The sequence below is a fragment of the Lithobates pipiens genome, unplaced genomic scaffold (genome assembly GCF_037356315.1).
Source record: "Lithobates pipiens isolate NorthernLeopardFrog02 unplaced genomic scaffold, aLitPip1_a1.2 Scaffold_8, whole genome shotgun sequence".
NCBI classification, from domain to species: domain Eukaryota; kingdom Metazoa; phylum Chordata; class Amphibia; order Anura; family Ranidae; genus Lithobates; species Lithobates pipiens.
This window is the reverse complement of record NW_027507903.1, coordinates 672,580,979-672,597,005: the sequence shown is the minus strand read 5'-3', so window position 1 is coordinate 672,597,005 and position 16,027 is coordinate 672,580,979. Positions and strand designations below refer to the sequence as shown.

At 46.8% G+C, this 16,027-nt stretch overlaps 1 protein-coding gene across 1 annotated transcript in view; it reads right to left on the bottom strand.

Annotated features, from left to right (window-relative positions):
- LOC143962517 (NACHT, LRR and PYD domains-containing protein 3-like) overlaps positions 1–16,027 on the bottom strand; it is a 49,821-nt gene that overhangs the window by 21,452 nt on the left and 12,342 nt on the right. The gene's annotated exons all lie outside the window — the stretch shown is intronic.

Below are 16,027 nucleotides of genomic sequence, written 5' to 3'. Positions count from 1 at the left end.
AGGAGAAGGAAGAAGGAAAGCGTTCAGAACACGTCTCTTGTGTATCACTTCCATATTCACAAACCTCAATGAGAAGAAGATTATAAATGAAGGAATTACAGACAAACATGTTGTGATATATACTTAGCAGATTATCAGTAAGGGAAGTAATCAGGGTAACAAAGGAAAGAACATATCAAAGATTAACAGAGTAAGTAGTGAAATAAAAGAAAGTATAGAACAATAGAAGATTACACGGTATCCAATATTGACATGTAAAGGCGTAGAATGTCATAACAAATATATTATATTATTACAATTTGTTATTATTTCACCGATTGCTCCGGTTTTCCATTGTTTGTCAAACCATATATTTTTCTAATTGTAATAGACTGGAGCTTTTACAAGACTAATGCCACGTACAAATGATTGGCCTTTCCGGCAAACTACTACTTCCCGACGGACTTTTGGAGGAGTACCGATGGACTTTCAGAATGAACACACATGACTAAGTCCGGTCGAAAGTCCGTTCGTTTTGAACGTGATGATGGAAACAGAACAAATAGCCAATAGCTTTCCTTGCATCGTATTTGGTCCGTCGGACCAGCACACAGACAACCATTTTCCCTAGTTTTAGTCCGTCGGACTTGAGTCCGTCAGATAGATTTGAAACATGTTCTATTTCTAGGTCCGTCGGACTTCCCCCCCCAAAACGATCGGACTAGCCCACACACGATCGGATTGTGTGATGGACTAATCCAGTCGGACCTAGTTTACCGGAAAATCTGATCATGTGTACGCGGCATAAGGCTCAGGTCACATCTATGTGGTTGAGCTTGATGCAGTTTTCCGTTGCATTTTGCATTTCTGAACATGTGTTTTTGATGCATTTTTTATGTGTTTTTTGTTTGCATTTTGGCTGTTAAGGAGCAGGTGGGTGCCACGTCCTTAACAACCGATGACTCATCAGCTGTCAGCAGATTTCCCTGCTGACAGCTGAATGTAAACAAGACAATGACAGCATTAAAAAAAAACAAAAAAAAAAAACACACAACGGCGTGTTCCCCAATCCATACCAGACCCTTATCCAAGCATGCAGCCCAGCAGGTCAGGAAAGAGGAGGGACAAAGCGAGCAGGACCAGAAGGATTTGCCCCCTTAATAACAAGGCCATTATTTACGATACGGCACTGCGTTAATTGAACTGACAATTGCGTGAGCATATTCACACATACAGATGTTGGTGGAAGACCATTGACTGCAGAAACCTTTCCGTGGACACAGCAGATCTGTTTGCTCTTTTAAGGATGTTCGTTCATGCCTCCCCAAGAGACTCACCACTTCATGTTGACTGCATTAATGTTCCTATTAGGCAGATCTGCATACATGGGAACCATAGCATAACCATACAAAAATTATGGCCCATCGAGCCATGATAGTGTATGACTCATATCATTGGTAGCGGTGGGAATGTGCACATGATCGTATTCAGAGCCTTGTAGTTAGTGTTCAAATAGGGGGCTGGCCGCATGTCTCTCAACATGACCATCTGCAGACGTCATTACTGGAATTCTATTTGAATATATACATGTGTGTGATTGATTCTTTTGAAAGCATACACAAGTGTTTGGCTGATTCTGAAGCCGCCATCTTCCTTTGTTATTCATGTTTACAGTATAAATAAAGCAGTAGATCATTTTATTGCAGGATTCTGCTAAGCTCAATGTGATACCAGCGTCTGTCTGTGTTACTTGGAGATATTCAAGCACACTTTTCCAGGCATTATATAAAGGGAGCTGTATTTGTGCTTTTAAGCGCAAATAAATTATTTGCTTATAGAAGCTTAAAATTTCAAGGACAAGATCCCCATTCTGCCCTTCCTCACTGTGACCGCAGGTTGCCGGAGGACATCAAGTCCACCCAACCCACGGGCAGGCCGTAACAGCGCCTGCACGAGCCGATGAACAATGATGGCGGTTCACACAGGAGAGCCAACCTGCCACAGTGCAACTGCAGCGGGCAGTCTTTAAGTAGTTAAAACGAAACAAAAAGTCCCCCAGTGTAGATCCAGCATCAATCACACCATACGCTGCCACCACCATCCAATTCCTAAATACTTAAGGTGCAGGACCACCAAATGACATGACAGGGTGGCCTTATCCAATTTGTGACATCAACCCAGCATGACCCATTCGATGGGGCCCCAAACTTGACTATTATCCAAAATCTGGAAGTCAAAAACAAAACCTCCCCAGACGTTACTGTGGTCACTTGACTAAACTCCGTACTGAACTCAAAGGGTTGATGGTCCAGCAGCATGATAAATACCTTCCATCCCTAAAGATCCGCTATCTTGCACAAAACAACAAATCAGGGAAACTCCTGGCTACTAGGTACAAGACACGGGGCCCAATCCACTAAGCGATATGTTATCGCATTTGAGTATGCTGCAATATATCTCACAACGATAAAAATTCACAAAGATACTCTCATTATAAACTTGCATGCATTATATATTTTAAAATAATGCATGAAATCATGCGGTAAGTTACCACAAGCATGTTGGGGCGAACGGTTCACCTTTTCCTGAACACCTGAATTTGCAGGGTTTTCACCAAGTGTTATCCCTGCCAAGCACTCTTCAATTTACTGAGCGCTGTACAATGCAATCTGTGGGCAAAGCTTTGCTCAATCTGGGTGCAATGTAAGCTGGTTGTTAAGGAGAGGGACCAGGAAGCTGGCCGCTGCGTCCTTAACAACCGATGAGTCAGCTCTCTATGGTTTTCCCCCGCTGACAGCTGAAAAAAAACAGCCATCAATAGAAAAAAATAAAATAAAAGTGTACCAGGCCCTTATTTAGGCATGTAGCCTAGCAGGTCAGGAAAGGCAGGGGAGAGCAAGCAGACCCCCTTCTGAACCATACCAGGCCTCAACATGGGGGGGTGATTTGGGGAAGATGGGGCTCTGCCCGCCCACCCCAAAGCTCCTTGTCCCCATGTTGATGGGGACAAGGGTCTCTTCCCCACAACCGTGGGCTGTGGTGGTGGGGGACTGCAGGTTGTGAGGGTCCCTGGCAACATTACCTGGTGGCCCCACCCCTTGTGATGTAACTTGCCCAGCATGCACCAGTCCATGGCACCAGAAGGGGCGTGTCAGGGCTGGGCTCAGCCCTTCCTTCTCTGAGCTGGCTGCTCAGCTGTCGGCTAATTGCCAGCTCCTTTCTCTCCATAGTGACTCAGCTGTTGATGATTTGCTCATTAGTCCTGGCTACTTAAAGCCATCCAGCTAACTTTATCTCTGCCTTCACCTTTAGTCACATTTCAGAGACTCTCCTGCGTTCCTGTTGAAGACTTGCTCGGCTGATGTCCCTTCTGTCTCCTGATCCTGCTTGCTGTACTACTACGTTGATCTCTGGCTCTCTGACATTGGCATTGGCTGACTACCCCATCTGGTTAATGAACTCTGGCTATGTGTTGACTACGCTTACTCTACGCCTTTTTATTAGTATTAAACAAGTGTGATTAACTGTAATTCTGTCTCAGTCTGATTCATGGTTTCTGACAGTAGGCGAAGGCCATGAATTCAGAAGATGCAATCAGTCCACTTGTTGGTAATATTTTTTCCAGATTGGATGACCAGGATCATTGCATGGATCAGTTTGCCATGGCGTTACAAACGCTCCTGAATCGCACGGCTCACCTGGAATCTTCCACTATGGCTGCTCCGGTACAACCTGTGTTGCAGGACGTCCCTGCTGCTGCTCCAGTCTCTGTGCAGGAACTTGCCTCGAGTATTAACTTTATAAGAGGCATGTCTGGTTTCTCTCCACTTCCCCAAAGATTTGGCGGCGATCCAGTTCAATGCAGAGGGTTTCTCAACCAGGTTGAGATATCTACATTGAGATGCTTCCCCAGGCATTTCCCACAGACAGAAGCAAAGTAGGTTTCATGATATCTTTGCTTTGTGAAAAAGCCCTGGCAAACCCTCTATGGAAGACGCAAAAACCTGTGGTCCTGAGTTACCCAGAATTTGTGGCTTCCTTCAAAAGGATATTTGACATTCCCGCATGCTCCGCTTCTTCTGCTAAGAGCCTCATGTCCATCAAACAGAGTATGAGAACTGCGCCATTGAATTCCGTACTCTGGCAGCAGAGGTTGCTTGGAACTAGAGGTCGACCGATATGGGTTTTTCTCTGGCCGATGCCGATATTTAGAAATCATGGCGGCTGATAGCCGATATATGATGCCGATTTTTTTGGGCCGATATGTTAGGCCGATTTTATTTTATTTATTTATTTTTTTCCTTTTTTATTTATTTTTTTTTTTTTTAATCCCCCTTGATCTAACACACCTTTCCCACTGGGGTGTTTTTCAGGCGCTTTTGGGCTAAAAATAGCACCTGTAAAGTGCCTGCAAAATGGCTCCCCTGCAGTCTGTGTCAAAGACAGAGTGCTTTCACATGGAGGCGATGCGCTGGCAGGATCTTAAAAAAAAGTCCTGCAAGCAGCACGTTTGGAGTGGTGTATACCGCTCCTCCACCACTCCTGCCCATTGATATGAATGGGCACCACTGCCGAAGCGCATGCAATGCGATTTGGCAGCAGTGCTTCATGGGCGCATTTAACCTCTTCCTTGGCCGCTAGCTGGGTTAGATGTGCCCCACTAGCAGCCAAATAGCACCGCTTAAATGATGGTAAAGAGCCGCTAAAACTTGCGTTTTACCATCAACGCCTGCCCGCTCCAGTATGAAAGCAGTCTTCATAAGTGATACAGAAAATTTCTTACATTTAAACATTTATTAAACAAAACAAACCTCCAATCAGTTTACTTGTATGTATGATTTAGATTAAAAAAAAAAAAAACTATATATTAAATAAAAACAGGTAGTCAAAACTTTTGGACAAAAAAAAAAAAAAATGGGCTAACTTTACTGTTTTTATTTTATTTTTTAAATAGTGTATTTTTTTCCCCAAAAAATTCATTTGAAAGACCTCTGTGCAAATGCAGTGTGACATAAAATATTGCAACAACCGCTATTTTATTCCCTAGGATCTCTGCTAAAAAAATATATATAATTTTTAGGGGGGTCTAAGTGATTTTCTGGCAGAAAATACAGGATTTTTACTTGTAAGCAACAAGTGTCAGAAAAGATTTAGTCTTTAAATGGTTAAACTGAGAACTTCTACACACTGAGATAAGTTCATTCATTCATAAGTGTAAACATTGTATCATTTTGTTCTTTTCTTGGCAGCCCAGAGAGGAGGAAGACGTTTCTATGGCAACTTACACTGACTTCTATTACAGAAGTCATTTCAAAGTCCCGCTGCAGTTCTATATCGGCTTTTTACCAGCACAATCGGCCGATGCCGATTTAAAAAACGGCAAATATCGGCCGATATATCGGCCGGGCGATATATCGGTCGACCTCTACTTGGAACAATGAGGCCCTTGTGGCTGCCTTCTCTCGTGGTCTCTCGGATAACATCAAGGATGAGATAGCAGCCTGAGATATACCCACTGAGCTGGAGAGGTCGATCACATTTGCCATCCTCATTGACTCCAGACTCAGAGAAAGACTCATTTAAGGAGCGCTGGCGCAAGCCTCCTGTACATTTGTCTCCGAGCTTTGCAGTTCCACTTTTGCCTCCCTCACCTCCCATGCCTTCTGGTACCGAGTTGGTCTGTGAAGATGAACCCATTCACTTGGGCATCAAGCATCTGTCTGTGGATGAGAGAGCCCCTAGGAGGAGGGAGAGATTGTGCCTTTATTGTGGCCAGGCTGGTCACTATTTGAAATATTGTCCTACCCGTCCAGGGAACGCCCAAACCTTGAGGTCCTGTCACGGACAGAACATAGGTGGCATTTTGTCTCCAGTTTCCCAGAAAGATAAGCCCCTGGGGTTTAGGCTGAGTCATCCATCGACATACAGGCTCTAATAGACTCTGTGCCTGCAGGCCTGTTTATTGATGCTGCCTTTGTATCAAACCACTCGATTCCGCTGCAGCTGCGTGACATTCCACTTGCCATTGAGGGTCTTGACGGGAGACCTCTACACCATGAGATAATCCAATTCCAAGTTATTTTCCAAGTTTCCACTGGTTATTGGTTATCCTTGGTTACAGAGGCACAACCCTACTTTTGATTGGCTCTGTGCTGATGTTCTCTCCTGGTCATCACAATGCAGTAAGTCATGCTTCCAGAAGGTAGCCAAGGTCCTGTGCACCTCTTCACTCTTCTCCCTGCCGCAGGAGTAATGCAATTTTAGCAATGTCTTTGACAAAGGTCAAGCCGGTACTTTGCCTCCACACCAGTCGTATGATTGAGCAATTGACCTTCAACCTGGTGCCATACCCCCTCGTGGTTTACTCTTTGTTGGTCTTGGAGGATAAGGCCATGGAGGAGTATGTTGCAGACACACTTTCTCAAGCTTTCATCCGCAAATCCTCATCTCCTGATGGTGCTGGTTTATTTTTTGTGAAGAAGAATGGTGAACTGAGACCTTGTATCGATTATAGGGATATCAATTGTTTCATGATTAAGAATGCCTATCCCATCATTCTGTTGATTATGGAGTTATTTGACCACCTCAAGGGAGCAACGGTTTTCACGAAGCTTGATTTGAGAGGGGCATACAATCTGGTCAGGATTAAGGAGGGCGACGAGTTGAAAACTGTTTAATACCAGATCAGGTCATTATGACTATCTCGTAATACCTTTTGGCCTTTGTAATACTCTGGCAGTTTTCCAGGAGTTCATTAACGATGTCCTCCAAGATTTGTTGCAGTTATATGTGGTGGTTTATCCAGCTGATGAGTCCATAGTGGACCAGGACGTAGCTCCCGTCCTCTCCAGATACAGAAAGCTCCCCACTGACTATGGCGCCCTCTCCCACATCCACTGAATCTCTGCTGGGGAGATCGTTACCAGGGCTCCCCACAACCCCTATGCATGATCCTTTTTCAGGCTGGGAAGACTGTGTCAATGCTCCAGCCCCCACTGTCTTCCCATCTATGATAGCTGCCTTCTCACAGATGCTGTCCAGGGGTCTAGCACAGAATGCAGCCCATATCACCTCATGCATTCATGCGGAATTGCAGCAGCTGGGGCTGAGGATAAATGTCATAGAAAAAAAGGCTGATCAGTCTGTTGCTAGAATAAATCAAAATTCAGCCAGGATCCAAGACATACAGGACCAACTGAAAACTACCTTTTCAAAGATCGATGACCTGGAGAACAGGTCCAGATGGTACAATTTCAGGATACAGGGACTCCCTGAATCCGTGAAAGACATCAAGCAAGCAGTCAAGGCCCTCGTCACGGGCCTCATCCCAGACATTGCTGACAGCCACCTGGAAATGGACAGAGCTCATAGGGCATTACAGCCCCCCCGCTCCGACGGACGTCCCAGGGACATTATAGTCAAACCTCATTTTTATTTGGTGAAGGAGGTGATGAGGAAATCAAGAGGTTCTTCGGCTCTCACTTTACTGGGTCATGCGGTCCAGATATTTGCTGACCTCTCACCCTACACAATGCAAAAAAGAAGAAGATCGCTTAAACCACTACTCCAAGTCCTACAACAGAAGGAGATAGCGTACAGATGGTTGTTCCCTCTCTGCCTGAATTTTTCCTATCGCAATAAAGGATATGGCTTCTCATACTTTGTGAAGGGCAAATGCCTACTTCTTCACCTTGGCCTACTCTCGCAGGAACATCTTCCCTCTCCACCCAACAAGGGACCCTCCTCGTCATCATAAGGACCACCTCCTGTTAGCCCCCTGCATCCCAACTGGTTGTTGTAACACTACAAGAGGTCTAAGAACGCATTGCTGACATGACTGACTGGTCTGTCCACTTCCATAACCCAGGGCCCTGGCTTAGGGTTTCCCTTCTCCCTCGATCCAGGCTTTATCCCATACCCCTTGGAGATCCGCTCTTCCCTGGTGCACACCTCCTTAGAGTCTTAGTGGTCTCTCCTCCCTTATATTGGGCGGCAGAACGACAAGATAGATGCCTCTTCTGGGAGTAGGTCGGGGCAGTGGGGTCAAGTCAAGTAGCCCAGGAGTGAGACTTTAATTGTTCCTAGTTTCAGAGTTGCTTCTTGAATTAATTATATCTGTTTCTCCCATATTATATGCCATTCTCTCCAAAAACGTATGCAGAGCCTTGTAGTGTTCCCATCAAGATGTCGCTTGCCTCTGGCCACACATATTCTATTCAGCTCCTTCTCCATATCGGGCACTCTCAAGCTGGACCATAAGGTCGGGAGGGGGGGATCCCAAGGTGGGCTTTGAAGCAATTTATTTTCCCCATTCGGGACCGGTCTCTCCCAGGGTCTCCCGTTGACTACAGGCGATGCTTCGGGGGAACAGCCTGGGGTGGAGAGTCACGGTGTGGGATTTTGAATCACATATTACTCATTTCAAGGGTGTTTTGTTTATTTTGTAATGTCACTGTTTATTACTAGCGAAAGGACCGTGGTAGGTCAAGTGCACCTCTACTATTCTCAGAGGGCATATAGTTTGCCTCTCTGGGAGGAATAGGAGACTTGGACTCTGAGTGCTCCTGATCTTTCAGGTTATGAGGAGGGTGCTGGCAGGTCCGTATCCACCCCGGGGGGGGGGGGGGTGGAGAGGACCTGGGGGCCCCATGTTACCGTGCTTTTTCAGCCAATACCAATTGCTGAAATCCTTACGCTTAATCATTTTTCTTTTTCTTCTCTTTCTTTCCTTCTTCCTTTTCTACTTCCTTCGTTCTGCCTTCCAGGTGGACCCGGAATTTCCAAACTATCCAATCCAGGGCCAGGGCGTTGGTTCATCCTCTGGAATGGTCACTCCTTTCGGTATCATCAATGAGAGAAGGTAGGATCTATACCGGGCTTGAGATACTCTCCCCTTTGATCCATGGTTGACATACAACCCCCATCCACCATTTTCAAAAATTATCACTTACAACACGCAGGGTCTCATTTCCCTGATCAAACGCAGAAAAATATTCCAAATGTATCATGACATGAAGGCTGACATTCTCTTTTTACAAGAGACACACTTCCCTGCCACCTATAGACCCTCCTTTTTACACCAGCACTACTCACAATTCTTTTTGGCCTCCTCAGATAACAAGACTAAGGGCGTAGCCATTTGCTTCTCCAAACACATCAAATTATCCCAGACAAAGGTAGTCACAGATCCCCTAGGTCGATCCATCTTAGTTTTGGGCACCATAGATGGGGAAACCTATACCTTCATATCGTAGTACGCCCCCAACAAGGGCCAACAACCATTTTTTGACTCACTGCTTGGCAGACTTCCACTTACCAGACCAGTGAGTCCGCTTGGGCAGAGGGTGGTCTCCCGTACGTGTCGGGCTCACAACCCCTGGTAGAGTAGACAGGTGGCTGAGAGTACGGAGTGGTATGAGAGCCTATGAGGAGGGTCCAGGAGCTGGAAGTTGGATGAACCCCAAAGCAGCAGGTGCATAGGCTGAAACACAGGCAATTGGGTGCGGAGCAGAAGCTGAGCAGGCGGGTCCAGGTACAAGCAGGATTCGGCAATAGGCGGGCAGCAACAGTACAATAAAGGCTGACATTCTCTTCTTACAAGAGACACACTTCCCTGCCACCTTTAGACCCTCCTTTTTACACCAGCACTAGCCACAATTATTTTTGGCCTCCTCAGATAACAAGACTAAGGGCGTAGCCATTTGCTTCATCAAACACATCAAATTATCCCAGACAAAGGTAGTCACAGATCCCCGAGGTCGATCCATCCTAGTTTTGGGCGCCATAGATGGGGAAACCTATACCTTCATATCGTAGTACGCCCCCAACAACGGCCAACAACCATTTTTTGACTCACTGCTTGTCAGACTTCCACTTAGCAGACCGGTGAGTCCGCTTGGGCAGAGGGTAGTCTCCCGTACGTGTCCGACTCACAACCCCTGGTAGAGTAGACAGGTGGCTGAGAGTACGGAGTGGTATGAGAGCCTATGAGGAGGGCCCAGGAGCTGGAAGTTGGATGAACCCCCGAAGCAGCAGGTGCATAGGCTGAAACACAGGCAATTGGGTGCGGAGCAGGAGCTGAGCTGGCGGGTCCAGGTACAAGCAGGATTCGGCAATAGGCGGGCAGCAACAGTACAATAGGATCAGGCAGGAGCGAGGTCAGAACAGGGCGAGGTCAGGGGCAGATGAAGATCAGGGGTATCCAAAGAGCAAGCCGGGTCGTCAGGAGATCGGAGATACAGGAATGTAGATACAGGCAATGGAGCAAGAAACGGAGGAGCTGATGATCAGGCAGCACTTGAATGGAGTATGCGTCAGACCTAAATAGGCCGATTGGCGCCAAACACTGCGCACGGCAACATTCACAAGTGTGCGCATAAGGGAACACACCCTCACGCCAGCGCGCACACCAGTGCCACCAGGAGCACACACAACAGCGCTCACCTTCGCCAACAGGAGCGCGCGCGGGCGCACAACGGCACGCACCACAGCACGCACAGGAACATGTGCGCGAGCGTGCACCGTCGCACATCGACGCACACCAGCACAGCCAGCACCACGACCAATTAGGTAACCTCTCTGACACTGCTACACACTCTTCAAGGACATTTCAAGGGCACAGTGTCAGGTCACCTAGAGCCCAGGTGACAGATGCACCCCGTAGGGTTAGGGGTGCACCGCAAGGTTGTGGACCCTACGGCTGACTGCTGCAGACGGGGGACAAATCCCACTGGGGTTAGAGCGTGAGATTCCCTGGGGCGCGGAGTCTAAGAGCCAGCAGGTGTTCACCAGAGCCTCGAGTGGTGAGGATGGACTTGGCTGCAACTGGCTCCAGGTCGCGACCCCCAGCTCACACCCACAGTAGGCAACAGGAGGATAGGGATGATGAGGGACAAGCCAAGGTCGGGGCCGCAAGCAGGCAAGAATAGTTGGGTACACGCCAAAAGGTCAGGGTCACAGGCAAACAGGGATAGTCAAAACACGCCAAAGTCGGTAACGGAAAACAGTAGCAGAACACACGGCAGGAAACAGGAAGCTAACACACAAAGGTTGATCAGCAGGATAGGCTAGCAGTGCAAAGGTTAATATAGAGTTGTCTGATAGGAGCTAGGGTGGAGCCATGCCAGAGGAAGGATATAAAAGCAGTCAGGTGAAGCTCAGCTGGTCTCTAGAAATGAACACATGCAGACGGGTAAGCAGACGAACTCTATTGCATAACCATGACAGTACCCCCCCTCTTACGAGGCCTCCCCCTTCCCCGCCTGGGACCAGGTTTAGAGGGGAACTTCAAATGAAACTTCCTCAACAGACGAGGTGCAAAGACCTCGGAAGCCGAAATCCACGACCTCTCCTCAGGACCAAAACCTTTCCAGTGCACGATGTACTGGAGAATGCCTCTACAGAGTCGGGAATCCAAAATTTGGCTAACCTCGTACTCCTGATCATCCTCAGAGACCGGTGCTACGGTAGAGAGAGGACGGGAGAACTTATTGAGGACTAAAGGCTTTAGAAGGGCAACATGGAAGGAGTTAGAGATTTTGAGGCTTTTGGGAATCTGGAGCTTGAAACAAACCGGATTCAGTTTAGAAATTATGGTGTATGGACCAATGAATCTTGGGGCAAATTTAAGGGAAGGAACCCAGAGCTTGATGTTCCTGGTGGAGAGCCAGTCTCCTGGCTGAAGAGAAGGTGGCTTACGCCTGAGACGGTCAGCAAAACTCTTGAATTTGTTGGCAGCTTTCTGGAGGAAATCATGAACGTCAGCCCACATGGAATTGAATGATTCCTGAACAGTAGCCAAAGCTGGAGTGTCAGAAGAACAAGTCATAGGAAGAGGAAGCTGAGGATGTCTTCCATAAAACAGTGACAAAGGGTGATTTCTGAGAACTGACGTTAACATGATTATTGTGGGAGAACTCAGCCCACGGTAATAGTGATGCCCAATCATCATGATGGGCAGAGACCAAGGTACGGAGAAAGACCTCCAACTCCTGATTAACTCTCTCAGTCTGGCCATTGGATTGGGGATGATAAGAAGAGGTAAAATCCAAGGTAATGTCGAGGGATTTGCAAAAGGCTCTCCAAAAACGAGAAGTAAATTGCACACCCCTGTCCGAGACGACATGAGAAGGAACACCATGAAGGCGGAAAATCTCTCGTACAAAAATGGGAACCAAGGCAGAGGCAGAAGGAAGACCAGGAAGAGGAACAAAATGAGCCATCTTGGAGAACCGATCGATTACTACCTAAATGGCCGTATTATTCTCCGATAGTGGAAGATCAGTGATAAAATCCATGGCGATATGGGACCAGGGCTCCTTAGGAATGGGCAAGGGCATGAGAAGACCAGCAGGGGCTTGAGTGGAAGATTTAGACTGAGCACAGACGTGACAAGCCTTAACATAGTCGTTAACATCCAAGCGGAGATTAGGCCACCAGTAGTGACGACTGATAAGCAGGAAGGATCGGAGGAACCCAGCATGACCTGCCACCTTGGAATCATGTCCCCAACGAAGGATCTTAGTTCTTAGCTCCGTGGGAACAAAGGTCTTACCAGGAGGAATTTTTGATTCCAGGGTGGTAGAATGGGCAACAATGCAAGAGGTAGGAATGATCGGCTCAGGATCAGGGTTGGACTCCTCGTCCAAAGTGTCAAATGACCTAGAGAGCGCATCAGCTCGACCGTTGCAGGAACTAGGTTTGTACGTAATCGTGAATTTAAAACGAGAAAAGAAGAGACTCCACCTGGCCTGTCTGGGGTTCAGACGTTTAGCATTCTGTAGGTACTGTAGATTCTTATGATCAGTAAAGATCGTTATGGAGTGAGGGGAACCTTCCAAGAGATGATGCCACTCCTCCAACGCCAATTTAATTGCGAGAAGTTCCCGATCACCAATGGCATAATTTCTCTCTGCCTGAGAAAATTTTTTGGAGAAGAACGCACATGGTTGACGTTTCTTCTCAAAGTCCTGAAGAAGCACAGCTCTCACCCCCATCGAAGAAGCGTCTACTTCAATAAAAAATGGGTACTCAGGATTTGGTCTCCTCAAGAGGGGTCCAGAGACAAAGGCCTGTTTCAGATCGTGAAACGCAGAGACAGCCTCGGAAGGCCATTCTTTGGCATTCGCACCCTTCTTGGTCAAAGCGATAATAGGCGCAGCAATGGAAGAGTAATTCCTTATGAACTGCCTATAATAATTTGTGAAGCCAAGAAAGCGCTGTGTGGCCTTGAGGCTAGCGGGAAGGGGCCAGTTGGTAATGGCTGAGACCTTTCCGGGATCCATGTGAAGACCCACACTAGAAACTAGACATGTGCATTCGTTTTCGTCCGAATGCATTTTCGTCCGAATTTCAGCTATTTTCGTTTTCGTTTTGACAAACGATAACGAAAGCACAAAATCCGAAAAACGAAAGATCCGACATAAATAAATGCTTTATTTTCATTTTCATTGTTACAACAGTTCGATATAGAATAGGAGATTCGACATGACTCTGACAATAACAATCTGTCTATAGAACCTGTGGTCGAATGTGCCTAACCTTACCTCTATTAGTCCAAGATTATATAGAGAAAATATTCGACAGAGAAAAAAGATTTGACAGAGAGAAAAGATTCTGCAAGTTACTGTCCTAAAAAGTGTTTGGGGACCCGGGTCCTGCCCCAGGGGACATGTATCAATGCAAAAAAAAGTTTTAAAAACGGCCGTTTTTTCGGGAGCAGTGATTTTAATAATGATTAAAGTGAAACAATAAAAGTGTAATATTCCTTTAAATTTCGTAGGGGGGGTTGTCTATAGTATGCCTGTGAAGGGGCGCATGTTTCCCGTGCTTAGAACTGTCCCTGCACAAAGTGTCATTTATGCAGGAAAAAAAGTCCTTTAAAATCACTCGTGGCTATAATGAATTGTCGGCTCCGTAATACAGAGAACACTCATTGAAAGTCATTGATAAAAAAATAAATAAATAAATCAAAAAGCGTGGGGGTCCCCCAAATTCAATTACCAGGCCCTTCAGGTCTGGTATGTATATTAAGGGGAACCCTGCCTCAAATTTAAGAAAAAATTTGACGTGGGGTTCCCCCTAAAAATCCATACCAGACCCTTTATCCGAGCACGCAACCTGACAGGCCGCAGGAAAAGAGGGGGGGACGAGAGAGCGGCCTCCCCTCCCTCCTGAACCGTACCAGGCCACATACCCTCAACATTGGGAGGATGCTTTGGGGGTCTGTGACCCCTCAAAGCACCTTGTCCCCATGTTGATGAGGACAAGGGCCTCATCTCCACAACCCTGGCCGGTGGTTGTGGAGGTCTGTGGGCGGGGGGCTTATCAGAATCTGGAAGCCCCCTTTAACAAGGGGACCCCCAGATCCCGCCCCCCCCCCTGTTTGAAATGGTAAGGGGGTACAAAAGTACCCCTACCATTTCACAAAGAAAGTGTAAAAAATGGTTAAATAAAACAAACACACTTTTGAAAAATTCCTTTATTAAAAATAAAAAAATAAAAAAAAGATTCCAGCGGCGGTAATCCACTCTTGCTATCCAGCGACGGACGGTCATCTCTCCAGCGATGTCTCATGTCATCCAGCGCAGCGAATATACATCCTTCTCCTGTCTCCGTGAAGGAGACACTACAGACATTCCGGCGGCCTGACGTTTCTTATATACGGTGGGCGGGGCCATCCGTCACCTGACCCCGCCCCCCTCTGACGCAAGGGGAAACCCGGGGTTCCCCGTGACGTATGGGTGACCCCGCACCCCTCTGATGTAACACAGGCAGGTTTCCGTTACATCAGAGGGGGGCCCGCCCACCGTATATAAGAAACGTCAGGCCGCCGGAATGTCTGTAGTGTCTCCTTCACGGAGACAGGAGAAGGATGTATATTCGCTGCGCTGGATGACATGAGACATCGCTGGAGAGATGACCGTCCGTCGCTGGATAGCAAGAGTGGATTACCGCCGCTGGAATCTTTTTTTTTATTTTTTTATTTTTAATAAAGGAATTTTTCAAAAGTGTGTTTGTTTTATTTAACCATTTTTTACACTTTCTTTGTGAAATGGTAGGGGTACTTTTGTACCCCCTTACCATTTCAAACAGGGGGGGGGGCCGGGATCTGGGGGTCCCCTTGTTAAAGGGGGCTTCCAGATTCTGATAAGCCCCCCGCCCACAGACCTCCACAACCACCGGCCAGGGTTGTGGAGATGAGGCCCTTGTCCTCATCAACATGGGGACAAGGTGCTTTGAGGGGTCACAGACCCCCAAAGCATCCTCCCAATGTTGAGGGTATGTGGCCTGGTACGGTTCAGGAGGGAGGGGGGGCTGCTCTCTCGTCCCCCCCTCTTTTCCTGCGGCCTGCCAGGTTGCGTGCTCGGATAAAGGGTCTGGTATGGATTTTTAGGGGGAACCCCACGTCAATTTTTTTCTTAAATTTGAGGCAGGGTTCCCCTTAATATCCATACCAGACCTGAAGGGCCTGGTAATTGAATTTGGGGGACCCCCACGCTTTTTTATTTATTTATTTATTTATTTTTTTATCAATGACTTTCAATGAGTGTTCTCTGTATTACGGGAGCCGACAATTCATAATAGCTGCGAGTGATTTTAAAGGACTTTTTTTCCTGCATAAATGACACTTTGTGCAGGGACAGTTCTAAGCACGCGAAACATGCGCCCCTTCACAGGCATACTATAGACAACCCCCCCTACGAAATTTAAAGGAATATTACACTTTTATTGTTTCACTTTAATCATTATTAAAATGACTGCTCCCGAAAAAACGGCCGTTTTTAAAACTTGTTTTTGCATTGATACATGTCCCCTGGGGCAGGACCCGGGTCCCCAAACACTTTTTAGGACAGTAACTTGCATATTAGCCTTTAAAATTAGCACTTTAGATTTTGAACGTTGGAGTCCCATAGACTTTAATAGGGTTCTAAAGTATGCTATATATACTAGCTCCGTCGAATCTTCTTTATACATTCGACAGACACCATAAGCCTTCAGAGACAGATTCGACCGTAATTCATGTGGATTTTCGGACGAATGCAATTTT